General features: G+C 40.2%; 1 protein-coding gene and 1 long non-coding RNA gene across 3 annotated transcripts in view; one reads left to right on the top strand and one right to left on the bottom strand.

Annotated features, from left to right (window-relative positions):
* The window catches only part of LOC146555524 (ankyrin repeat- and BTB/POZ domain-containing protein 3-A), a 283,020-nt gene that overhangs the window by 65,419 nt on the left and 190,079 nt on the right, over positions 1–27,522 (top strand). The gene's annotated exons all lie outside the window — the stretch shown is intronic.
* On the bottom strand, positions 23,111–24,020 carry LOC146555528 (uncharacterized). The gene is made up of 2 exons (XR_014889153.1): positions 23,942–24,020; positions 23,111–23,360 (listed from the first exon to the last, which is right to left on the bottom strand). It is a non-coding gene; the product is annotated as an uncharacterized LOC146555528 (long non-coding RNA).

Below are 27,522 nucleotides of genomic sequence, written 5' to 3'. Positions count from 1 at the left end.
GTACTCACCCATGAAAATACTGTAAATGAGAATATGTATTTAAACTGTGTTTGAGTGAGGTGTTTTGTATTTCATGAATTCCATTTAAATGTGGATATTTTGGAAAAATACAGCAAAAAAAAAAAAAGTCAACTAGGAACATTTTCTCATAAAGTTGATGAATTGTACTGCTGGCCTATCTTTCCCCTATAATATCTCTGCTTCTGCAAGTATATAAAGGTAATGTCTTGGCAACAGAGTTGGCTGTTGATTTGAAGCAAACAAAAAGAGAAAATTGACAGACTCGCAGCACGAGAAGAAGACTGGTGTATTCAAATGGCTTCCTGTGGTTTTTTTTATTGCTCTACGTAGAAAACACATCAGAGAGTTTCTTTGTTGACAAGCGTGTTTTGGATTTTGTGGTTAGATGTTGTCTGTGGAGATGTTATATCTTCCTGTTTCTATTTTAACTGCATAATGTACACTTTTGACCAATTTTCTTGAGACCCAGAACCCAACCAGGAATACCAAGGTCCACGTTCTGGGTCTTTAATCCAGTATTTTATATTTTTTTCTAACTTCTACTGATTATCGATTATCTTCAGTTTGATTCTTAGTTTATTTATTGTGTTTCCAGCTTTGTGCTTTTGTTCTATTTACTATCATTTGTGTTCCTCGTGTATCCATCTCCATCAGTGACGTTCCCTTGTTTAGTTCTTCCAGTTTTATTCTGTTAGTTTCCTGTCGTGTACAATAGTTTAGCTTGATTTTCACTTTTAATTGTTTAATTTTACGTGTGCATTTTGGGTCTTCATTCCTGATCTAACTTGACAATGTTAGGCTTCCTTTTTCCAATTTTTGCCACAACCATGCTGGCCACACCTCCAACTAGCTACCCAATTAGCTGTCCTGAGTGGATGGGTCCATTGTATTTACCTTGAGAGAGAAACGAGAACGTTTCATTCAAATAAAATGTATTTCTCCATGAGATTTAGTTTACTTGGACGTGGTCACCCCAGGACCGAGGTTATGCCAGGTTATTTCTTAACTTCCACAGTACTACAGTGAAAGTACAGCGAGATATTAACTGAGTCTGATTTTAGGCTTTACAGCAACTGCTTTTTTAATCTCTCTTAAATTATGTGAGCAAAAGTTTAAGCTTGCAAAGAGAATTATTAAACTTCTGATAAATGCTTCAGTTGATTTGGGACAAGTGGTAATAGTAAAGGTAAAGATTCATGAATATAGAGAGTGGTTTTTAATATGTTCAGGCTTTTATAATATTTCTTCTTTTCCTTTTAATGATTGTCTGTCAATTTTAAAACTTTACTCCAGTTTTACTGACTCAGCACACACTACCTCGAGCAGTTCTCATACAGAAGACTCTCCAAGTCTTACTTTTTAAAAAAAAAGTCTTCTCTGGATCTCATCCATCTAAATGGAAAAGAAGTGTGGAAAAGAGGCAGCTGACAGATCTGTCCATTCTGCCCTTCCACTTTCTTTTTGGTCCACTTTCTATTAAACAGGAGATCGAAGAGAATATTTTACACCTTGCTGGCTCAATAGAGATGGGACAAGCTCTCTGGACAGGTGAGACCTTCTGATTCCTAACTCTACATTGTTCAGCCGACCTCCTAAATCATACCGCCTACAAGCAAATGTTTGACCTTCAGCTGATTTATTAAGGTGCTTCCTTACTGTTTCCATTTGTACCTAGTATTCAAGCCTCCGCTCAGGGTACTTTCCGGATCTGCAGGGAGTCGAGTAAATGTCTTTTTTTTCTCCTGCGAGATAATTGGACATGGGAACATAGCAGGGGGATTTTCTATATGCTTCACTCTGGCAGTCTGACATCCAGGTTAACGTCTGTTCACATCGGAGCTGCTGCTGCTGCACCAGGAAAGTCTGAGTTTGACATGGACAATCTGACACATCTGGTGATTGTGCTCTCCTTACCCTTTTCAGTCAGATTACTCATTAAAATTCAGCGCTGATAAATATTGAAAAGGTGAACGGATAAACATCTCTTTGGGATGTTTTTTTTCCGCAGTTCATCTGATGGTCAAACACTTGACAGTGCTGCAGAGCTTATGTTATGTTTCAAGCACTTCTTTGACATTTACAGCGAGTCCTAAGGTAGGTATTGATAAAAATAAGACTTGTGTTAAGCCCCTGGAGTTCCTTTTAAAGTCCCTTAATTTGTTTATGTGTGAAAGGAGGCACAAAATCATGCTGAAGTAATTTGAGGACCATTAAGGCCCTCTAGGGTGATTCTAAGGGTAGTACAAATCCATCATTTGAGTACTGCAGGGATTTTTATAGGTAAGCCCAGATGTTAGCATTGCCTTGATAACCTTTAAGAGAAAAAGCATAGTTTATTTTATTATTTTTAAATTTTAGTTATAAACACAATTTTTCTGTTTTTTAAATGTACCGTTATATGACTTCATATGACTTCAGATTTACTGGGTTGGTTCCGCCTTTTGCCTTCAGAGCTGCCTTGATTCTTCTTGGCAATGATTCAAAGCTCCGGAGCTGTGACACGGGCAATATTATATCTATGGTAGAGCCCTCTGTTTTGGTCTCTTCATTAACTCAAAGGTCAGATCAGTCATGACAGGGAGCTTGCATTGATTTACTTCACTCTTGCAAGCTGTAGCCAACTACCATTCAGTCATATGTAAATCCTTTTATTGCGAGATTTTGAAAAGGGATGAAGAATCAAGGATTCATGCGTTTAATTCTGATCTTACTGACTGACCTATAATGCTTCAGCTGAGTGTTTTTGTGTGTTTATTAAATGGCTGTAAAAGTAATCCCACTACTAGACTGTTCAACAGGACCCAATAATTAATATTGCAATGTTATCAGTGGTGAAAAAAGAGAGTTATGTATATTATTGCTAAATGTAGTCCTAAGAATTACCTTCATTATTCAGTAATATATATGTGTGTTGGGCAGCAGTCAAGGATGGAGACTCTGGCTGTCCAATCCCCGGCTATTGAGTACGGCTGTTGGGACGTGGAAGGTCACCTCTCTGGGGGGAACGAGCCAGAGCTAGTGCACGAGGTTGTGTTACCAGCTAGATATAGTCGGGCTCCTCAATGCACAGCTTGGGCTCTGGGACCAGTCTTCTGAAGAGGGGCAGGACTCTGTTCCACTGTTGGAGGTGCCCTCTGTGAGAGAGGTGGATATTCTTGTATCCCTTCAGGTTGCTGCCAGTATGTTTGGGTTTTTGCCAGTGGATGAGAGGCTTCCTGTCCTGAGCCTTTGGGTCAGAGAATAGTTTCTCACTATCATTTGCGCTTACCTGTCGAGCAATAGTTCAGACTACCAAACCTTCTGGGTGTCACTGGGTGACTGAGTTGACAATGTAAATCAGTGTGGAAACGTGTATATGGATATTCTGCATATATCGTCTCATTTTGCAGAGCCAATTTGTAAAATGGATGTGAAAGAGCTTAGACTAGAGACCGATATCTATTTCCACTTACACCTTCTGTGCTCGTGCTGTGCTACGCCACACACCCACAGGACTGCAGCTTTTACTACGCATTAACACGCAGCTGGAGTGGACAGAGGTCATTACTCGCCACAGTAGCCTCAATCATGATGGCCTATTACTAGCCAAACTCAGCATCAACCTCGGCCTGTAAAACTACAGAAATCACTTCACAATTATAAGGCTGTAAAGTTAACACCTTAAATAAAGAATCACGCGAGTCTCTGTGCTGCCAGCTCCTCATCTTGGGTCATTACAACATATTTCGTAAGAGTGGTCATGAAAAGAGTAGAATTTATAACCGTACAGCTTCTGATGACTGTCATAGAAAAGTTATTCAAGGGCAATTTTGACTGAGCGATTCGTGATCTGAGGGTTGATTTTGTTGAACTCTGCTGTCCTTCATGTTGTGTCAGAACATTTTTAATCATTTCCTTTCTGGCTTCTCTGTAAACCAGTGTGGAAAAAATTTAACTTTTTGCCCTTTCTAAAACTCTGTTTCCTCATCTTGGTTTCAAAATGCAAAATTGGTAATTGTCAGAGCTATTTAAAATGCGACCACTCTGCACACTGGCATACCACCTGGGTAGCTACATTGTGATGTAGTTCCTTCTAAGTTCAAGTCTTTGTAATGTGGTGATATTTTATCCCCTAATTATATTCATCAGAATAATGATTTTACTCCAAAGGTGTCAGTACAAGGAGTGTTAGTGAACCTTGACGGTGTGTCTTTCTCTGTAGCACATTTTTCTCCTGTACTCCCCCACATCCTCTGACCAGCTGATTGACAGGCAGGCTTTCTTTTATTTCAGTGGGTGGCGAGTTACATAAGGGAGAGGACTGATGGAGGGATGATTGCCCTCTGTGAGATTTCTCCCAAACAGCCCTCCATACAGCCTTGGACATCTAAGAGCTGCCAGTAATCCGTTTTAGCTGCGGCGTAGTAACACGAGATTGTTTTTAACTCCTTGGAATATGTCAAGGTCACAGTAGCGCTCCAGTGACAAACTTGCTATTAAATCGAATACATTTTTTGACTGGTTGCTTCATTTTCTCTTTCTTAAAGAAACCTAATTTTAATGCACCATATAAACAAGGAGTTAACTCACTCTGATTTAAAATGATGTCCCCTCAGGCGTGTAGAAAATTTTCCATATCACTTGGGTTGGCTGGAGTACATATTTTGTTGTCTTGGACTCAAATCAGACTACTTTTGGACAACAACACTGACAATTAATTGCAAATATATTTTCCAATTAATTATGATCCAGATAGTAGAAACACAGGGCTGTGTTGATAAAATAGGAGGCCCTAGGGCAGAAATTACAAGGGGGGACCCATCGAGTGTGCTCATGAACCCAAACTAAGCATAGGTGACTGGAATGCAGTATTTAAGCAAAAAATTTAATAAAAAGTCTTAAAGTGAGACAGTGCAGTATTTGAAAAAACAAAACAAAACAATAAATAGATCTATACATAAAATATATAAAGATAAACATGGAGGTTGCTTCTGGGGCTAAAAAAGTAAGGCCAATGTAAAAGTGCCTTGAAGCTGTATTCTTCCTAATGACCAGCAGGGGGCGACTTCTGTGGTTCCCCCATTTTTCACTGTAATTATACCTTTTATTAAACACTTTCTTGAAGAGTTTGTCTCAGTCTTTAGTTTCAAGTTTTAATTGGTATAACAGGGTGTTGATTTTGCTAATGATGCTAATGCTGTTCCCATTTAGACTAAAGTAAATAATAAAACATGGTTTAGAGATTGGCGAAGAGTGACAAATCCCCACCATATGAGTTTGCAGTGTCCCTCAGTTTTTCATTCAGGTGCACCCCTCACTTGTAAAATGCGAAACTTATGACATCGTGTTGCCGTCTATCTTTTAATTGCAGTCTTTAGTCCAGACTTACTTGCTTAACAGAGTTTAGCTGTTGTGTTACTTACATTTCTTTTAATATTGTTATTTTAGAAAGAAACAGTTCCTGTTATGAGCGGCTGTGTGCAGACAGGAACAGGACCCAAGGTGCAGACTCCGGAGACAGATGTGAACTCAAAACAGCTTTAATGTTAAACTCAAATATAAGATAACTGGGAAAAATCAAAATAAACTTACACCAGACAACTGACCAAACACACAGCTAGGTAAACAGTAGATCACAACACAGACACAAAGAAACACAGGGCTTAAATATACAGAGGGAGCAATCAGGGAATGGGTAACACACTGAGATAAGACAGAGACCTTCAAAGTAAAACAGGAAACACAAAACACAGACTGAATAAAAGACACAGACTCACATGCAGGCACTACAGAGGGAACAGAGACGTGGGACCAGGGCAGACACAGACACTGACTGGACACGGGGATATAGCCGACAGGGGAGACAGCAACTAAGGATAACACAGAGACATAAACCAAAAGACAGAACTCTAACAAAGAAACCAAAGACTAGAAATTATAAATAATAATAAACTCAAAAACCCTGGGTCGACGACCCAGGCATCCTAACAGTTCCAAGGTAAAAAAAAAATAATAATAAAATAAAATAAAATAAAAAAATGTTTGTATTATGTTGTAATTACCACCCATGGCCAGAGTGGCCGCTGTTGTTAAGTCATTTTCAGCCATAAATTGGACAATTAAAAACATCTAATTTATTCATGACAGCTTAAACACAAATCAAAATAACTGAACTGATTAAAAGTTGATTGTTTTTACATTCCTGGCTAAAAATGTCTTGGGGAATCCAGTGCAGTTCCATAGATCCATGCGCACTTCATGACATCACAGCAGAAAAATCCCAAAGTGTACAACACTAAAAATGGACTGCAGTAGGAAACTCTTGGAATTATCCTCCAAGCATTTTTAGAAATCATTACAGCTGAAATTAGAAAAGTGGAACAATTCATCAGCACGGTCCGGGCGTTTCTTTGTTCACGTTATAAACGGTAATAGTTTGCTCAAGGGGCCTTGAAAAGAAAACCGAGTCATCCATCAGACGTTAATGCAACAGATAATTACCAGCAGGTCACATGTGTGCCATCCGGTTGGTACAGACCCAGAGCAAATAAATTAACACCCAAGCTAGTGTGTTATGCAAGAAGACATATTTTTAAGTTTCTTATTGATACCAGAAGATTCAGGCCCGTCATATGAGTTGCATTGATCATCTGCTGTTTGTCTGTGTGTATTCTCAGCTGGCTTTTAAGAGTGTAATCCTTGCTAACATAATTATCTCTCTCTTTCTTTCCATGCTACTGGACCTGATCTCCCCGCCGTCCGCTACAGGTAAGCTCTTTGTGTTTCACTAACTTCGTAGTGTGTTCTCCCGCTCTCCTTGCATTGTGACGTTTCAGCCCGATTACCAAGCATGAAAACAATTTACTGCAGCCTAACAAGTTGTGAAATTGGAATCTGTACATTTTCCAACTGTATTACAGCCAGTGGACATGCTGGCTTCATTTCATTGCTCTCAAGTTGGCAGCATAAAAAGCAAACACATTATTTTGTTGGTATTTTGTGTAACAGATTAGACGAGGTAGAGGAACTCTTTTCCTCTTGTTGTTTTCTCAGTGTGTGACATCTCATTATTAAGCTGTAGCTGATTATTCCTTTTTTATTATGTTTTGTTCTACTAACTATTTAGAAAGTGAGACGTCTCATTACTAGGTTGTTTCTGCTGCTTGTTCTCCATTGTTTTGTTTTTTTAACCGTTATACTCAGGAGGTTTGTTATTTCAAATCTTCGCTTCAGTGAAGCACTGCCACTCGGGTTCCTGCTCTGAATCGTTATTAAAGGAGCTGCAGTGTTTCAAACTTTACTGTACTTTTTATATCTTTATTTCACATTCGTCACAGACTCTTTTATAACGCTACTGCTGTCGCACATTGTTTTTGGATCAGGTTTTAACTATAGCCTATATTTTTCAGATGAATAACGGAATAACTTTGTTGAATTTGTCTAATGTAACTGAACTTTAAGGGGCGTTCGATGTCTGCACTTATATTTAAAAAAAGAGAGTCGGAGCACCTCTGCGCTCTAAATCACAGAGATTCTAAGCTGCCCTGCAATCAGGAGTGCATACTGTTAGAAAATGATGGTAGTTCACGTTAGTTGGGAACAGCTGGATGTGCATTTTACTTCAGACTTACAAACCATTAAGTGCTGGGAGGTGCTGTGGAGGTCAGCCTTAATGCAAACCTCTCTCTTTCTGCATTAATAGTATGGTTTCTCCGGCTGCTTTTGGTATTCTGGAGAAGACATCTTTTTCTTTTTTTCTTGGCACATCGATACTACCGAGTATTCTTCCATTCTTCTTCTTTACCGTGAAAATATTGCTGACTGCACATGTATTGCTAGGCACAACATTTTTTCCTTTAATCTTCTGCTTTCTGCCATTTTTTTAAAGTGTTTGTCTTTGACAAAGCAGAGCTTAAGCTGCAACGTTTGTAAGTCTCCTCTTTTAAGCTTGTTGACACTTTAGCAGCACTTGTTTAGAAGTTTCTTAATGGCTGCATCAAAGGAATTTAACCCTTTAAAAATTGACTTTCTTATTCCCCGGTACCTTTGACTAATAAATAAACAAGCCTAGTGTGACTCTCCTATCCCACGGATAAACTCCATGATCCTGGATTGCTGCTGGAGACTGTTTTCCTTGTTCTGCTCTGCAGCTCTGGTGAGCTCAGTGTAATGCAGCATGATCCAGCTCTTCACCTGCTGCAGGTGTTGGGTGGCCATTTAGCTTACAGCAGATCTCCAGAGCAGAACAAAGACTACTTTTTAAAAAGTCCAACAAATTGGAGCGGGAGTATGTTAGGAGAGGGCGAGGTCCTCTTCGGTGAAGCAGTTTAGTGATGTAGACGCTCATCAGTGCTCATCAAAGTACTGTCGAACACACTACATGTAATCAAGCTCATTTACACCATGGAGCCCTGCTCTCAAAACCTGACATAGGTTGAATACTTTCTGTGAAGCTGAATCGAAGAAATGTAAGAAAACCTCTTTGCCTCAAATAATTTGAGCCTTTATATCTTTATGTGCAGGTTATAATCTAGATATAGAGAGAGGGTGATGTTAAGGTGCTGTGTTTGTCCAAGTCTCACCATGCAGAGTTGAGGACTGTGTGTGTGCTATGTGGATGTGCTTGCATGTATTCCTGTAAAGACCCTACAAAGCTTAATGGCACAGTGATTAAACTATGCATAGAAGCTCAGACAGTGGACATCTGTCACAGTTCACTATAAAGACATTGACTTTGGTTTTCTCTACAGCGGAAGTCATGCTGAAGACCAACAGCAGCACAAACACCAACAAAAGTAGCTCACAGATCCACATTTTTGACACTGCCCCCCGCTGACAGCACACAGTTACAGCACGTAGACGTTAATCAGCAAACATCCTATACCAGCTGCCAGTGTCCACCTATCCGGTCGTTAAGTCTGACGTCACTAGTCGTGTCTGGGCCTAAACTCCGTTGCAGGATCACTGAGAGTTGAAAAACTGTCTAAAGTCTTTCATCTTTAATAAAATGATCAGCGTTCTGCTCTACCAGGTGTAACAATTGAGTTTAACATCCAGGCATCCATGAAAACGGAATTTATGACATTTAACGGAGTTAGAAGTTAGCAGGAAGTTAGCTCGCTAGCTTCTATCTAAATACAATATAGCATGTCCTGACTGCGGGGTTGTGGAAACAAATTAAAACGTACAGCTCTGTTATCACTTCCAGCATAAATAAAGACAGGAAACTAAACAGCAGTGACGTTTATAGGGTGACTGAAGTTGGTCTAGCTGGTATATAATGATGTACTACGTGACCGCTAGCAACACAGCTATGTTAGCATAATATAAACAAGCTAACTTTTTTCCACTCGATAAAAGTTAACGTGAGTGTTCTCGGTGGTCAGGAACAAATGTAATCGCATGGCAGGATGCTGTAAAAGGACCAAACATCAGCCAGGAGAACAACTGAGATAATCCATCCACAATACAAGGTTAGTCATTCATATACTGCTGCATGGGCTGGGCTGTAGTTACATCCTAAGGTTTTAAAAACTGAGCTTAAATAAATGATTAGCGGTAATAAAAGCCGAGGGAGGTCAACAGTGATCACTGACTGTTTTAGGAGCTTTTTGAGATTAAATAGAAGAAAATACAAAACATTAAACATGTTAACAACACAAAAGCCATATTAAACGCAGATTACTTTAGGCCCGGAAGTAGAATTCGTCATGTCATCACTTAACGACCGGATTGGAGTTGTTGATGCAACTCTCTAATTTGTCGCAACAAATTTTGTGAAATGTTTTTTACTGAATAAGTTTTAAGTTTAGCCTCCAGCCCACATTTAAAAAACATCAAAACTTTTGTTTGCTATCTGTGATTTTAATTACGATACATTTTCACAGTAGCCAGCTGATTAAAATTACTGTTATTTTAATTACTTAATTTCTTAAGCAGTGAGGAAAACACTCACAGGTTATGTAAAAAACAAACAAACAAATAAATAAACTCCCAATTAATTTCAAATGTTGTCAGATTACTGTATTAAATCCTCAATCAAGATATAATATTTTTTTCTAGTGATCCTCAAGTGATTTTATTTTCTCAGCTTTATGCATTTATGAAATGCATTTTTAAGATCACTTGCACAGATTTAACATTTTAAAATGAGTGTTTTTAAAATAAGGATAACTAAACTAAACTTCACCTCTCTCATATCTCTTTTAATTTTCATAATTGTTGCCAAAAAAATCAATTTTTAAGAATATGCATATTCAGAAATCAAAGACTTGTAAAGAGATTTGCTCAGCTAAATCCTATGCAGCACAATATGTTGATTATGATGTTGCAGCATCTGTTTCAAACATTCATTTTCCAGCTTTGTCAGTTACATGTCCCCAGTTAAAACTGCCTTTAGCTGTTTTGGATGCTGCTGTTAGAGTGTTTCATGTATTTGCTTTAATGTGGCTTCCAGGAGGGATTTTCTAGCTTTGATCCTGCAGCAACGCTGCGTCTGGCCACTATTTGAAATTATTGCCCAGTGATCTCCAAATGCAGTCAAAAATTGGCTTTGGCAAGAAAATAAAATGGGGTCATCGGCTAGTAGTGTGGTAATTTATTTCTGGAAAAGCTGCCAGGCTGAAATCATTGTTTTCTATGCTCTGACCAGCTGAGGTTATGTCGCAGCAATAATATGAAGCCTGTGTGACCTGCTAAAAAGCCGTGGTGTGAGGATGCAGAGAAATAAAGAACAAAACCAGAGAGAGGGGGGGAGATGTAAGAAGTCTAAAAGTTTGAAGGCAGTGATGTAATTCTGCAATAAAAAAACTTTTCAGCTGAAACATACTGAGGATTTTGCTGTTGCTCTGTGAGGAGGTTTAATGGACGGTAAAAAAAAATGTGTTTGGATGGTAAATTTCGCAGCTTACCTGCTGCTAGCAGATGGGTCTGAAAGTAAATCCTGGCTCCCGGCTCCAGCTGATGGGCTTCATGCCTTGCAACAGGCGAGCCAGTGTCAGACAGCTGAAATTAGCACGATAAACGCAGCAGGCCAATTCATCACAGGAAGAGGCTTTCCATCAGAGCGTTATTACCGCTCTGCCAGTGTTTGCTCCTCAAATAGATGAAAAGGAAGAGTCTCCTTGAACTTTCCTGTAGTGTTTGTTTTTCTCCTCACTGGAGAAGTTCATATCCGTTTCTATTTGTGACCATTTGATTCTCACCTGAAATTTCCCTGAAATTGCAGTTGGTTGTTTGGATGTTTAGGCAGGTGTAGGCCTGGGAAATCTTCTCCACAATCCAGCTGTTTTGGGACAGTAGCTGGATAGCCAGAGATCAACCTCACAAATTTATGATGCACAACCAATCATTTTGATCTATTAGGAGCCCTGAAACATGATAGAAACTACTCAGGTGAGGGTTAGTCGTAGTAGGGTTCCAAGAGGTGAAGCGTTAAAGCAGAGATGCAGCATGAACTTTTATATTTCCCAAAATGACGATTTTTCATTTCTACTAATGTTTAGATCTTGAAATGATCAAAGTATCAATTTGCTGTCTAGATTTAATTGATTCTGCTCACCATTAATTAATCTATTTTGTTTCTGCAGTAGGGATGGCTGAAATTATTAACCAGCTGAGGCGGCAGCAAGTTTATTCAGCACACACCTGGTGTGTCTGCGCAGACATTGGCTGCCCAAACCACTTGACTCGAGTTGCAGGTTGTAGGATGCAAAAAGCAGAAACTGTTAGCATGTGGACAGTTTCATGGACAGTCAGGTATATTTTGGGTAACATTAGACAAACACACAAAACTTCACGTATTCTAACTTTTTAAAATAAATCTGGACACAACGTTTTCAGTGGGAGAAACGTTTCACAACACAGAAGAGCTACCTCGTCAGGCCAGAACTCCACAGTCTATTTACACCTACAGGCCAGTGGACACTCTTTCAATGATGAGGATGTACACATCCTGGACAGGGAGGAATGCTGGTTTGAACGCAGAGTCAAGGAGGCCATTTATGTGAAAAGGGAAAGACCATCTCTGAATCGAGGAGGGGGCCTAAAGGTACATCTTTCGCCATCTTACAATGCTGTGATTGCAGCCATTACTCAACTCTCTGTGAATGGTACTCATGGCCATTGATCAGTGGACTTTGATCAATACACTTTGATCAGTGGGTTGTTGATCAATGGTCATAAGAATTTGCATATTAATGATGAAGACCCAACAATAATGCAGAGAAAACCCCAACAGTCAAAAATCCTCTATGAGCAAGCACTTTGGCGACAGTGGAAAAGAAAAACTCCCGTTTGACAGGAAGAAACCTCCAGCAGAACCAGGCTCAGGGAGGGGGCAGCTATCTGCCAGGACCGGCTGGGGTTGAGAGGGGGAAGGCAGAACAACAGACATGCTGTGGAAGAGAGTCAGAGTTTAATAATAATAATGGATGATTAATGCAGAGTGGGGAGTTAAGACGTGAATGAAGAAGCAACACTCAGTGCATCATGGGAAAATCGACCATAGCCTGGACCCATTGCAGCATTCTCCTTGAGTAAATGATCCTTTAAGATTCGGGCCGTTCAAATTCACTGTCTGATTATTTTGCCAACACCTGTTAGGGTTCATGGTTTTGATTATTACAAATGATGACTTAGAGCCATCACGGTTAATATATAACACTGTTGGCTCTAAGATGTTATACAGGTGCCCACAGATGGCAGGTGTCTGTGATGTGAAGGGAGGGAGAAAAATAAGACAAACCAGAGGCGTTCTGTAGTACTTTGATGTAGAAAACCAGCGTCTAACCCCTCGATCAGAGGAATGCTGAAGTGCGCAAATCTTTTGTGTGTTTGGTGTGCCTCACATTTCAGTGGTATTTAAACAATGTTTTGTTTATTGAAGAACATTGGCTAAGGTTTCAAATGGCCCTCAAACAGGTTGCAAAATATTTTAATCCATTAGTTTGTGCTCAGTTTTGACTCTTTTCTGATTGCTTTCTGGCTTTTCACAACTTTTTTCTCTCCTGTTTAAATACTTCAAAATTAGGTGCCAAGAATGTTCTTAACAAAAGTAGATAACTTATCAGGAGGCTTGAAAAATGCTGCTCAGACAACTTATCAGCTGAGGCCCATTGAATGGCTCTAATCAGCCCATATCTCCATAAGGCACACTCCTTTTGCCTTCTTGTCAGCTCAGTAGGTAGTTATCATCCATTCTTCTACAGAGCATGTAAGAGATCACTAGTGGTCATGTGAGGAAATTAATGTCAAATCTAAAGTAGTCTATTGTGGAATATGTGACTTGTTTCATTAAAGGGGCATTATACCCTAAATTGTGATGTTTAATTGAATCAAACCAAGTTGGTTGCTTTTCATTTTAAAACAAGCAAATACTTCAGTTTTGGTGAAGTTTAAGCACCCAAAGAAAAGTCTGCAGACAGACCCTGATCTCGTTAGTGACCCAGCTAACGAGCAAGGTCATTGAGACCTACTGACAGGCAAAAGAGGCAATCTTAAAACAATATGTGCAGAAGTGATGACCTCAATTCAGTGGGCTGAAAGAACAGATGCGGATGATGAGGATGGAGTTACGCGAAGAGGTTAAGATTTGATGTCTGTAACCAATAGAATGTGTGCAGTTCTTGTGAATGGAATAAAGCTACTGTACAGTAAATATCATTAGAGTTCAAACCGCCCACATACTTCCTGACTAAGGATAGAAAGCTTTTCTTTCTTTTTTTTAAATTAGTGAAGTTTAGTCAGTCCCTTTGGTGAATTCTCCCATTGCTCTCTCTCTGTACTCATGCATATGTAAACACTGTTCATACACAGTGTAGTGCATTTCTGTCAAGTTGTACTAGACACTGGCTTGGAGTGCAGTTAGATATGTAGAGGCAGAAAAGGTCTGCTCTCTATACACTGACGTATACAGCCGGCGTAGGAGGTGATAAATCAAACTTTTATTTGCTGGAGCGATGCTATAGCAAGTTGTGCCACCATAAATAAACCAACAAGTGCACACTGATCACCCTCCACCCACCAACAGTGATTTCCTGTGATGGACTGAAGAGGTTTAAAGAATTTATTTGTCTTTTGGAAAAAGGCACAAAAGACAAATCAGTTACACTATCTCGAGAGGTCTGGACCAAGCAGTAAAAACGGGCAAACTTATAGTCTCCTTATCGCCTTCGTTCATTCAGCGGTGGGTAGCTTATTGAACCACATGAAAATGGCTCGTAAAAGTTAAAATAAAAGCCAATAATTAACATTTTTAGGCTCACATTGGCAGCTCAGGTGTTCTCCCTCATCAGAAAGATGGTGGGGAAAGATGATGTTTTAGTATTTTATGAACCCAGCGGGGTGATGTCTCGGTTCGTGGACGGGTTTGTGCCAGCAATGTTATCATTATTGTAATCATGTTTTTGGTTCTTGATTATCGTGCAGAGGCAATCTCCTCCTCTCATTTCTCACTTTGTCCACACTCTTTGTCCTTTCCTCACCTCATCTCCTTACATCTTCGTCTCTTCCAAGGAAGCGTGCAGAGGAGGCGTCTCATTTAACAAAATGAGACATTTTTACCCCTGAGCTTTCATTTTAAAGCCTCCATTGTTTTCTTTATAGCCGGCTGCTGTATTTTATGATCTGAGTTGACATGCAAGCATAACAGCATTCAGGACAACTTTAATATTTAAGGCTGCTTTTAAATAAACTCAGAACGTAGCGCAATAATAAAAATAAGATAAAAGGCACAATGTTAAAGGTCAGAAAGTTCGACCATGGTAAATGGTCTGTATTTGTATAGCGCTTTGCTAGTCCCTAAGGACCCCAAAGTGCTTTACATATCCAGTCATCCACACACTGGTGATTGCAAGCTACATTGTAGCCACAGCCACCCTGGGGCGCACTGACAGAGGCGAGGCTGCCGGACACTGGCGCCACCAGGGCCTCTGACCACCACCAGTAGGCAACGGGTGAAGTGTCTTGCCCAAGGACACAACGACCAAGACTGTCCAAGCCAGGGCTCGAACCAGCAACCTTCCGATTACAAGGCAAACTCCCAACTCTTGAGCCACGATCGCCCCGACCATGCAGTCTATCATCGTTCTAGTTCTATATTGCAGCTGTTGGTGTCATTTCTCAGTCTTGTAGCTAAAATCAAAAGCAACTAGACTTGCAGTTCAGAGTCTGGGGAGTCCCAGGTATTTAACCACTAGTGGGGTTGTCAGCTTGAAGGTGGTCCTGTCACACCAGGACACCTGAAATGTTCTCATCCCGCGTATCAGGACCACATCCAATGTTCTTCTTTCAGCTGCTTCCATCTCACCCTATCCTTTTCTGTCACACCAACCCCTCTGCACATCCTCCCTCACTAAATCCATGAGTCTTCTCTGGGGTCTTCCTCTTTCCTCCATCTTCAGCATCCTTTGACCAACATATCGAAACCATGCATCATAGCAGGCCTCACTAGCATCTTGGAAACCTTCTCCTTCACTCTTACTGTAAGGTGACAACCAAAACAGAGGTTAAGTAACCATGGCCACCCAGTTCTCCTTAAATTAAGCACTTTAAACTGTCTTACGACTGTGATGCATGTGTTGTGCGCTTCTTTCATGCAGCTGAGGTAAAAGCCTTTCTTACAGTTCCTGTGGCATGCCTCACCTCTCCTCACTCCTCTATCTTCCAGATGTATTTTGGGAATTTGAGACAGCCTTCAACATGGCATGCTGAGATTGATTTTCAGGCAAGAAGACAGGGCCCAGTGTGTGTGTGTGTGTGTGTGTGTGTGTGTGTGTGTGTGTGTGTGTGTGTGTGTGTGTGTGTTTTCTCTTTTTAATGGCATTGTGAAGCACTAGCAACAGGCCTCCATAACTGAATCTGCTGTGTCAATTATAGACCCCTGGCCATGTATAAATAGTAAATGAAACGTTGCTCCTATAGCTATGTGGTTTTCACCATTAAGGAATCTCGCAGTGGAGAGGGTAATATGTAACCACATAGAGTTACATACAGTGCTTATGCATTGGCTTTGCTTTTCTGTGGTGGATAAAACACTCTCAAGACATTTGTTGTGGCCGCTGTGAGAGATAAAGAAGCTCCAGTACAGTAGCACATAGAGTTGTGTTGGAACCCGTATCCCATTGAGGTGCTCTTATTATTAGCAACCTTGGCTGTCAAGGCAAATTGTTGAAATTATCCTGCTTCACTGAACAGTAAAAGTGATTTATCATTCAATCCTAGGAGAACAGAAATAGAGTTATCATTTTGAAATCATCATTTCGGAAACATGGTTAGCATTTCCCCCGATGTGGGGCGGCATTAGAGGATTGAGTTTAGCTTGGCTCACTCCCTCTTCTCACCACTGCTCATTATTCTCATTTATTCTGAACTCTTCCAGCCTAATCAAATTCAAAAAAGCAGCTTGGTCTTGATTTCATTGGTACAGCAGGGGAGCCTTTCATCTCCTTTTCCTTCCCTTTGCCTCCTGCTTTAGGGCGTTATCGCCTCTGCCTGTGACCACTTGGTAAAATCCAGTTGGTATTCATACAGTGGCTGCCTTCTGACTTATATATTTGTCATTTAAAGGGATATAATTAGCTAATGGAGTGTGTCTGACTCAGGTCAGTTCGTCTGAGGCACAGTTCTAGTCAAAAGATTTAACCGGCACCCTCAATTTAATTTAGCTTGAATATGATTTAACTTGATGGATGCTGGCTGCTGTTACTTCTACAGTGCTCTTTGAAAAAACGAATGCCGGAGCACACCGAGGCCTATGAATGATACAGTAAACAAAAATTTAATTTTTGTTTGTCTTAAATGCATTTGATTCATCTGATTTTAATTTTTTCATTTAATATTTAAGCACCAAAAAAACAAAACCCCATCATGAACACCCAGTCTGCTGCTTTGATCACTAACTGCTGCAGATCGGGGTTTATTCTCTTTGTCATTCCCCACCTTTCGACCCAGATTTCAACACAAGAGAAGCCCGTGTCTTCTTGCAGTGCAGCGCCACAGACCAGAAAGCTCCGCACTAGTAAACAGAGTTACGTAACATGTCAGGGTGCAAAAGACGGAGCCAAAATTCTGCAGAGCATTTTAGAAGCATCTCTAAAGCTTTGCTGGGTAAATAATTCAGAGCTGCTGCTAAGAAGATGCCTAAGCTGCTGCTTACGGGTTGGCTGTCATGTTTTTTTGTGAAGGACAAGGGCACACTGGCCATGAGGGGGTTCACGGACGGATCCCGCGTGGCGGCGTTACACGGGCTTTTCAGCTGTAAAGCAAGCAGATTTAATCAGTTAGATGCTGTTGGACAGCTGCCTCTCGAGGATCAGTGGTCAAAGTCACAAAGGAAAGATGCCAGAAGTACAAGTTTGATTTATTTACTTTTTTTTTTTTACTTGTAAGGGACAGAGTGTTATTTGACTGTTGAAGGTTTCTAAAACATTTTCTAGTGAAGTTTATCTTTCAGGCGTTTGCTTCTTACAGGCTGTATTATGTATTCAGGTGGGCTTGTGAGTGAGTGAAGTACAAATTTCAGTCCAGGGCTTAAAGCTGGCATATCTAAAATTCAGATCTTACTCGATTTGGTTGGTTGAGGGAATGTTTAATATTACTGGCCCAGTGGATTCCCATCCCACAGTGTCAAATACTGCATACCGCTAGGGCTGCTCGATTATGGCAAAAATGATAATCACAATTATTTTCACTGAAATTGAGATCTAGATTATTTGACGATATTTATTTAACCCTTTAACACCTACCATAGAACCAAGTCCGCCAGAGCTTACTTTATATTTTTACATGCTGTAGTGCCATTTTTGGGAGCATTTCAAGTTGCTATACATCAATACAACTGTTATAGCCCATATTTTAATAATATGTATGCTTTAGTCCATAGTAACTACATTAATTGCAAAAAAGTGCAATAAACTACAAAAAAATTGAAAATCTTTTTGTTTTTTTTAACATATATTTCTACTTGGAGAAATTTAAGAGGCTTATCCCTCAAAACTTTAAATACAAAAAAGTTGCAAAAAATAGTTTACAACAACAGGAAATTTATTTTGAGTGTCTTCATAGTTTTATTTTGGAGATACAGCAATTTCTATATACTGCAGGAAAAACAAAAAACAATCCTATGATGCAAATTTGCAAAGAAAACAGCATCAAAATAAACTATTTCCAGCAGTGCAATTCGAGTTCTAAGCATCCCAGAAACTATTCAGAAAAGTCAAACATGACTTATAAAAACACCAGTATAGGCTTTTAAGGCCTACAAGTAAAAAACTACATTTTCCGCGAAAACGATGTCACTTCCAGTTTCGGGCAGGAAATGACTTGCATGCAATAGTTCGCGTTGACGTCTTGTTCAATGTGGGAAGTTCATGATCGGATCGGCAAAGCGTGTTTCTGGAGTATTATGTTTTTGTTGCTGCAAGTGCTTTTTATGCAATTTTTGCAAAACTTTATGTGGAAGGAAACCGTGACCTCAGCCTCTACTCACTGTGATCATAGCAGCAGGTGTAGATGTGTCACAAGTTAATCTAGTAGTAGGCTATGGTAGTAGTGGACTGACCTCCATTTGAAACTGCTCCAGCTGCTGTGTGATAGTGGATCTGCTACAAATTGAAGATCATATGGAAGTTTTGGAAATTAACCCTTGTATTATGTTGAAAAACAAAAAAGTGACATTGATTTTGTTGCGGGTCATTTTGACCCGTACTGTGTAAATCCACTCAGAATTATCCAAAAACTGCAATAAAACAATAGCAACTTTATTTCCCATCAGATAAACATGTAGAACACAGACATACAACAGTGACTTTCCATAACTAATTTAGGAACAATTTGGTTGTTCGTTCTTACAAACACATTTCTGTTGAACTTGCCCAACGTTCTCAGTTTTTCAATGCTCAACATTTTCGATTTTGTCCACATGATGGACAGAATGTAACTGTGTGCTTTCTGCAGATGTACTTCTTGCATTTCTCACAAAAAGTTCTTGTTTTCAAACAGGAACCTTCCTAACTAAGATTCAAAACAAAAGATTTCTACGTCTCCTCCAGTCTCACAAACAGATGACAAACCAAGCGACACACCTGAGTCACTGACTTTCTTAAATCCACTCACTCTCACTGGCTGTTTATTACTAATCACTGTGTAACTGCTGTGAATTCAAAGTAACTGCCATCTCCTTACAAATCTTCATTGGATTAACCACACTTATACCGACTGTATATAACTACCAACTCTCCAGCCATGTTGATGAATTCAAACGTGGTGCAGATGTGTGTCACAGGTTGATCTGGCTGTAGGCTGTGGCACTTGGCCAGAGGTGGCGCTGGTTGACTCGACTCCATGTTAGTGCACAAAGTAAACTGCTCGCTTTAGTTGTGAAGCAAAAACGCTGAATTCGGAGAAATAAACCGTGCAAGGGGAACGATAATGACGACTAGGGTCTCCCGATCGTTTACTCTTGCTGTCCTGTGAACAACATCGGCGTGGTATTACTTGTTTGCTGTTTTCGCGATCGCGTTGCGCATGAGGATATCACCAGGTAAACTCGCCACATTTTTAAACATTTTGTTGTTCAACAGCATCAAGACTGACGGAGTGTGTTTGAGATAACCTCACAAGTGTCACAGATGACACATTTGGCATTTTTTTGCTGGTTTGTCGGTAGCAGCTCCTGAAACGCAAGACTGCCACACATCTGTTCGACCAACGCCAGTTGATCTAAACGCCAGTAGATCTGGAACAACGGCAGTCACTCTCCTCTCCAAATAACTTCTGCTGAGCTTTCCGAGCTTCCCTTAGGTCCTCTTAATTGTTGTGAGGCGTGTTCGAAATGCCGAGAGGTGCGCTCGATTTGCCACACGGAGCAGCGCGAGAGTAAAGCACGAGGGAGGGGCTAATAATCGGCTCAGTCATTTTTAATGATCGTTGAAAGCCCAGATCGTAATCGAGATTAAAATTCGATTAATTGAGCAGCCCTACATACCGCTGTCTCATCAGATACTGCCGGAGTCATAAAGATATGCCAAAAGGTGTCCTTTGGTGTTGGTATCGTGATGTGCCATCTGCAGAAAAGATTTTAATGAGCCACAAAAGTCCACATCTGGAGTTTGGAGAGGTGGTAGTGGAGTAGATCATGAATATGTCCATCAGGAGGCTGTTCTTCCCCTCATTTGCTTACTTTTAATCTTAATTTATACTTGGGGGTTGCTTCTATATGGAGCCTCCATTGTGGCCTACACTGAGAATAACACTCCAGCTGATTTGAAAAATGAAGGCAGATGAAGAAGTAGCTGTAAATGCAAACAAGGAAACAACATCACTGAACGGACCATTGTTCCAGTATTCCTCTTCAGTACCTCCATCACATGTAAGCATCTCAAAGAAGTTGTCATCTGGCATCACTGACAAGTCCCATCCTTGAGTATCACAATGTCATTCAAGGACGTTAAATACTGCCGTTTTATCAAAAGCTGCTGCAGTCTCATGGAGAAGCACTGTGTTCACCGTGTTTGTCTAGATGCTGTCAAACCTAAAACGTATTAAATGTAGGGATCCTCTTAGGCAGGACCTAAGGAACAGCAGAGGGTTTGTTTAGTTAAATACGATGAACAATTTAAACACTTTAGCTGTAGAGCCTCTCAGAGGCCGCCACTGACAGTTCAAGTAGGCAGCTCTGAGAGAGAAGACGTGGGTCAGTCCAAGCCTGGCATGAGGTCAGAGATTTAACTAGAGAAGAGTGCTTTTTTTTTTTTTTAATCTGGAGGAGAGGTCAGGAATGGGGAGCAACTGGGTGCTTCAGCTGTTTGGGAGATAGCACAGAAGTGAGTACACTGGGAACCTGAGGGAACAACGGAGCCTGGCAACGAGCGGCAGTCCTTAAATGCAGGCAGGTAATGAGTTGATGGGGAACAGATGAAACAGCTGAAGCCCAAATCGGCGGCTCCTCCTTGAATTAGAGGAAAAATGTGACACAGGAGACCCAGACGAACAGGCCCATGACAGCCAGGACCTACAGCAGCAATCCTTTAGGGAGCAATAGTCACAAGTTTTATGTATCTTTTTTATGTGGCTTGGGTAAAGATATTCCCGTTTCACATTGTTAACTCTACACATTGAAAAATGGTGCTTAAGGGAACCCACTGTGTTTAAACTGGACACAGAGGTGTCCTGAACAAGCAACCGTATGCAATGAGTCACAAGCGAGACTCAGTGGAGCCAAACAAACTCACACAAACTTTTTCTAATCCGATTTGCGAGTTCGATTTCACGCCTCAAATGGGGAGATTGTCATCTGCTGAAAGTTAGAGATATGCAGTGTGCATGCTTCTTCCTTCTTTATGCGATAAAATGATGGAAATGACTTGCAGACATGACTTTTCCTGATGGATAGCTGCATGTCCTCACAGTAAGGAGCCCGACTTTTGGCCAGTTAAGGAACAGCAGTAGAAAATGCAGGCTTTATAAAGGATGAGGATAATATCAGATTTTGTAAAGAGACTAGACAGTAAAACTGTGAGGCTACATGCAGAATGCTAGAATACAGATTTGTCGATGAAAACGGCATTAAATGATATCAAAATCCGCCTTTATTTAAAAACCCGGCTTCTTCCTCGAATGCCCCTCTGGCCTCCCTTTGGCTCTGAGCTGGGCTGGGCTGTCAGCCCTCCTCACATCAGTGGGGTGCGGCGAACTGAGGAGAGAGGTCACGGCTGGACACTCTACTCTCTCCACGTCTCACTGGGACTTGGCCTCACTCTCATAACTGTCAGGAAATGGATTAAGAGGTATGCGAGTCATTGCATAAGTGCCAGTGTTATGGGGGGGAAAAGACTGATATTTAAACCAGTCCCAACCTTTGTTATGGCTTAAAATATTATTTCTTTTCTGGAATAACTCAAAACAAGACCTTACACTTGAGTATCTCACTTCTGTTTGAGGGGAAGGTTTCTGTTATGTGTAGTTTTCCTCAATAAAGTGTGATTTTCTTGATAGCAGTGCGGTGATGTGTCTCCCGGCTAAAACTACCACTGAGGACCCAGAGGTCGCATCCTCTGCAATTTTTCTGTCACGTCCGCTTCAATTTTTCACACATAGATGACATTTAGCTCAAGCTCAGATTTCAGCGCTACTTGAGGGGGCGCGCCGTACGGCTGTACTGTAGGGGTGCAACACTTCATCACTTCAGGGCAGTAAATCCACAACTGTATACCCTATAAATCAGAGTTTGTTTTATTAGTCTCAAGATCCAATTTCCACCCTTATACGAATTTATATTTAGTCCCTGTTAACACCCAGTCAAAGCAGAAAGGAGGCCTTTTTAGATATGAGAAGAAAATATAATGAAATTGTATTGTTGGCTAATTTTACCATAGTAACTTTGTTCACTTAAAGGTCAGCACTGTCAAGACAATTTGCATTAGGTCAGTGGCTCACAATCATATGTCAAAGCTGAACTCATGCAAATTTAACTTCCTTGCACGGGCGGATACACGGTTTGTGTCGAATCCGCTGCAAAGATATACGTTTTTTAAAAGCCGGTGTGATTTTAATTGAATCCGACCCAACTCAGGATTTTTTCCTCTACTCTGTGCTGGATGCAAATCTTGATGTGCTCGATTGTAAAGTTTCCGAGGACGTGTCTTGTAAATTTTTGCAAAGGTCCCACACAGAGTATATTCCACACCCTCGGGTCTATTCCTGCTAAGTGGTTGTGCACGTTTTATTGGTTTGTCGAGCCAAAAATCTTTTTTCGTCCGCATGAGTGAAATCATTTATTTCACCTTCACAGCAAATCCAGCATGTCCAAATTAACACTGTCGGATTTGATTTCAACACTATTAAAGTGTCTATATGGGTCCACACCAGAGAGTGTTAATTTAACTCTTTTTGGAGAGTTGGTACGTTAACTCTGATTTAGTGTTAAACACCAAATCTGTCTGGAGTTGATAATTTAACACTTGGTGTTAAGAGTTTATATATTAACTCTCAAAGAGTATTTTAGTTTAACTACGTAAGAGTTATCTTCTAATTCATTCTAAAAAGCGGGAATTTTACTGTTCTGAACTTCTAGAAATTTCTTTTGGAAATAAACATTTACTAAAAAGATGCAATGGTTTTTGAAAAACATTTATTCTGAACTGTGCACCACAATTTCAAAACATTTTCTGAAAGATGTAACAGTATACATGTTCTCACTTTCATTAGAATTTTGTTTATCAAAAGGTCTGACATGGTAAATGCAAATAACAGCATTCTCAACACTTATTTCTTCAATACAATATGCATGTCCTTCATTCATCCCTTTGTGGAACTTCAACGCACTTCTGCTCTCCCCCATATTCCATCTTCACAAGCATATCCTGTGCGGAGATCGAATAAAAATTAGTTGACACTAATTAATGGCACAAATAATCCAGTAATCAATTGCAGCACAGTAAAAAAAAAAGGAATCCTCTTTGAGCCATTACTTGTGTAAAGTATTTTCCCAAAAGACAAGGACACAGGCAACATGTAATACTGAACTAAATGTAAAACCTCAACCTTTTTCATTTTTACCTAAACCGTGTGCACAAAACTCTGGAGGGATCTATGCTAACGTAGAATCCAGTCAGGACGTCAGCTACTGCTGTTTGCTCGGTTTTTTTTTTTTATGGGCGATCGTTTTCAGGCTTCAAGTAGCACCATTATACCAACATTTCACATTCTAGACATTGTTTTAGGTGTATTTGACCAAAAGTTTGACTGAAAATTCACATGCAAGCTTTTTTTCAAGGCTGTAGTATTTGCCCGCAAACAATACCTTTCAGCTAGCTAAAACAGAATATTATGCTATCAGCGAGCAACATGGCTAATGCCTTTCACACAGCTTTGTCTCAACTTCAAAGAGCCACAGAAGTAAAAGCTAATAACAATTGAAACAATCTTTGAAAAAATGACTTACCAAGCATGGCAAACAACTCAAATATGTAGAGCAAAATGTTCTGAAACGGCTTCACTTCAGCTTCGATTGGAGCCTATGGTGCTGAGGGCGGAGTCTTTGAATTTACTCTGTTGGTGTCATAGCCCCTCTAGGAGTTCAGAGTTAAGAGGTCAAGAGTTAATGTTTCCATTTTAACACCTCCAGATTTGACAGAGAAACACTCATTTTTAACACTCGATTTTAACTACTATCATTTTACACCTCAGAGTTACATTAAAAGAATGTGACTCTGCTTAGAGTAAAATTAACTCTACTTTTGCAAGGAGACTATTAACACCAAAAAATTTAACACTTTTGAATTTGCTGTGTTGGATCTACGAGTTTGCAGGTTTGCTGTTTTTGAGTTGAAGTTGAAGTATCATTGCTCCTGTCTGAGTTTTAAAGCTTAATAGGTCATTTGTTTTATATATAAGTGCATTTTAACTCATTCACTGCCATTGATGTCTATAGCCGTCAATTGCAGTGAATGAGTCAATGGGTTTGTATGGGTTTGTGTCCCTTTAAATGTATCATTTAAAGGGACACAAAAGGGAAAAAAAGTGAGAATTTGTGTTCATGATCATGAACAATGTGATTATCTTTGTGACTTAAATCCAATTTAATGTCTCACTAAATGTTTTGTTTTTAAATTTCATCACATTTTTACAGAGCCCTGCAAGGGACATGGGAGAAAAAAAAAATTAAGTCGGACTTTTGCGAGATCTCGCAAAACTGTTAGCCGCATTCTTCGGAGGCCGCCAGCTCGAAGCCGACCGGGAGGGCGAGGGACGATGTGCTGGGAGAGCGGTGTTCCTCCCGGCTGTAGTAGGTCTCGTCCTCCCGTTAGCTTCGAGATGGTGGGTGTCAGATCTCCGAAAACGTTGCAGCACTTTTGCAAATATGTGATGTCTTGTAAACCGAGCAGATATTTGACGTTTACACAACTACATTCACGCCTCAAAATATCTTAAAAGTTTATTTTTTGACACAGAAAGAGTAATATTACAACTAAGTAGCTGCTAGGGCTGCTCGATTATGGCAAAAATGATAATCACGATTATTTTCACTGAAATTGAGATCACGATTATTTGACGATATTTATTTAACCCTTTAAGACCTACTATAGAACCAAGTCCACCAGAGCTTATATTATTTTTTTTTTACATGCTGTAGTGCCATTTGTGGGAGCATTTCAAGTTGCTATACATCAATACAACTGTTATAGCCCATATTTTAATAATATGTATGCATTAAGTCCATAGTAATTACATAAATTGCAAAAAAGTGCAATAAACTACAAAAAAAATTGAAAATCGCTTTTGTTTTGTTTACATATATTTCTACTTGGAGAAATTTAAGAGGTTTATCCCTCGAAACTTTAAATACAATAAAGTTGCAAAAAATAGTTTCCCACCACAGGAAATTTATTTTGAGTGTCTTCATAGTTTTATTTTGGAGATACAGCAATTTTTATATACTGCAGGAAAAACAAAAAACAATCCTATGATGCAAATTTGCAAAGAAAACAGCATGTGCATCATTTCACTGTGGGAAGTGTTACGAACAGCTGATAGGAACGGCGAAGCGTGTTTCTGGAATATTATGTTTTTGTTCCTGCAAGCGCTTTTTATGCAATTTTTGCAAAGCTATATGTGGAACGAAACCGTGACCGAGGACAAGCTGATGGCATCAGATGTAAGTACAACTCCTCCGGTTTCATATGCAAAACAAATTATTGCGCTAGCTTACACGGTTCAGGTTCTACAGGGATTTAAAAATAGTTACGCAAAACGGAGCGTGCTGCTCTGACCGGCTTTAAATGGTTAACAATGACTTTAAAAAAATAATATAAAATAGTGTGCAACACCACTGAAGTTTTTTTTTTTTTAAACTCTCTTTTCAACCAACGGCAGTCACTCTCCAAATAACTTCTGCTTAGCTTTCCGAGCTTCCCTCGGGTCCTCTTAATCAGCGGTCTCCAACCTTTTTTTGCGCCACGGACGGTTTATGCCCGACAATATTTTCACGGACCGGCCTTTAAGGTGTCGCGGATAAATGAGGGAGGGGCTAATAATCGGCTCAGTCATTTTTAATGATCGTTGAAAGCCCAGATCGTAATCGTGATTAAAATTCGATTAATTGAGCAGCCCTAGTAGCTGCCGCCATTGTTGGAATTCAACTTTTGCGAGATGTCGCGAAGGTTTTGCGAGATGTCGCAAAAGTTTTGCAAGATCCCGAGTTTGTTTTGCAAGATCTCGCAAAAGTTCATCGTAATTCTTTTTTTTCTCCCATGTCCCTTGCGGGCCTCCGTACATTTTTTTCTGTCCACAGAAAACAATTTTAAGGTGACCAAAATACTGAAATCAAGAAATTTTCAAATAGATTTAGTAAATCTACTGTAATGTGCTACTCTGCATGTGTGCTTCCACAGTGATAGACAAACACATGCATATATTTTCTGCTATGAGTTACAAATCAATAGTCTTGGGACCCTAACAACACCTCACCTTCTTCTTGTGATGACATAAATCCTCTCTTCTATCTCTTTCCTTGTCCAATCCCTTAATTATCCTCTGTTGCTAAGACGGCTTTTCTCTTTGCTCTTCAGACAAGTGATCCAACAGATAAGGCAGCTGAGGGATAAAAGATCGATTGGAGTGAAGTGCTGCTGCAGGGGCTGAATTAGAATTTGTCGCAGTCCCCCCCTCGCTTTCACTTCGCAGCACACACACACACACACACACACACACACACACTTGCACTCGCACTGATAGAAAAAAAATGGAGAAACAATCAAGTGCGAGGGGAAAGAAAGTGGCTCATTTCCTCTGCTCGCTCTGAGTGTGCGGTAGCAGTCAAGTGCACGAGAGTGCTCAACGTTGCTGATCTGTTTTCCTTTTTTTTAGAGGAGCAATGGATCATTGTGTATATCTGTGGCAGTAAATTAGACAGCTGTGGCGCATCCAGCCGTGGTATTAATCAGCTGTCCTTGCTGGCTTCACTTAGTCAGAATTGACTCTCCTGAAGAGGATCAGTTGAACCAGCTGTGACTCACAAGCTCTCGCAATGCAGTCATCAGGGAGCTGTCGTAGCTTGACTCGTGGATTTAGAAAGCGTGCAGCTACAACTCTTCTGAGGGATGACTAGGAGAATTGGAGCTTTGCAAAGACAGAGATGAATTTTTAAAATATGTTCTGTTGAACTCTCCTGTTGATGCATAAAGGAGAGGAGAAGCGTACATGATTTTGATAGTGAACAGAGGCTGTTCTTAAAAAGCACTCCCAGAATTCTACAATACACTCCTATGAACCCCTTCGGGTGGGGGTTTGTGTTGGTGTGTGCACTTATTAAGGTAGCTCACTTCCAACATGAAGCGGAATAACCAAGGCTATACAAGCAGAAGGACCTTGTTTAGAATAATTTAGCTTAACGGAATTAGTAACTTTAGGTGAACAGATAACTCAGTCTTTTTTTATCTGTGCAAAATGCCTCACTCGTTGCTCCTCCGCCCTTCCCGGTGTGCTCCTGGTGGAGATAAACTGAGGAGATAAAGTCATTTATTT

This window comes from Mchenga conophoros, linkage group LG17 (assembly GCF_057382185.1).
Source record: "Mchenga conophoros isolate Kocher_MC1m ecotype Shallow Benthic linkage group LG17, M_conophoros_male_GT1.1, whole genome shotgun sequence".
In the NCBI taxonomy this organism is placed as follows: domain Eukaryota; kingdom Metazoa; phylum Chordata; class Actinopteri; order Cichliformes; family Cichlidae; genus Mchenga; species Mchenga conophoros.
This window is presented reverse-complemented; position numbering and strand designations above follow the sequence as displayed.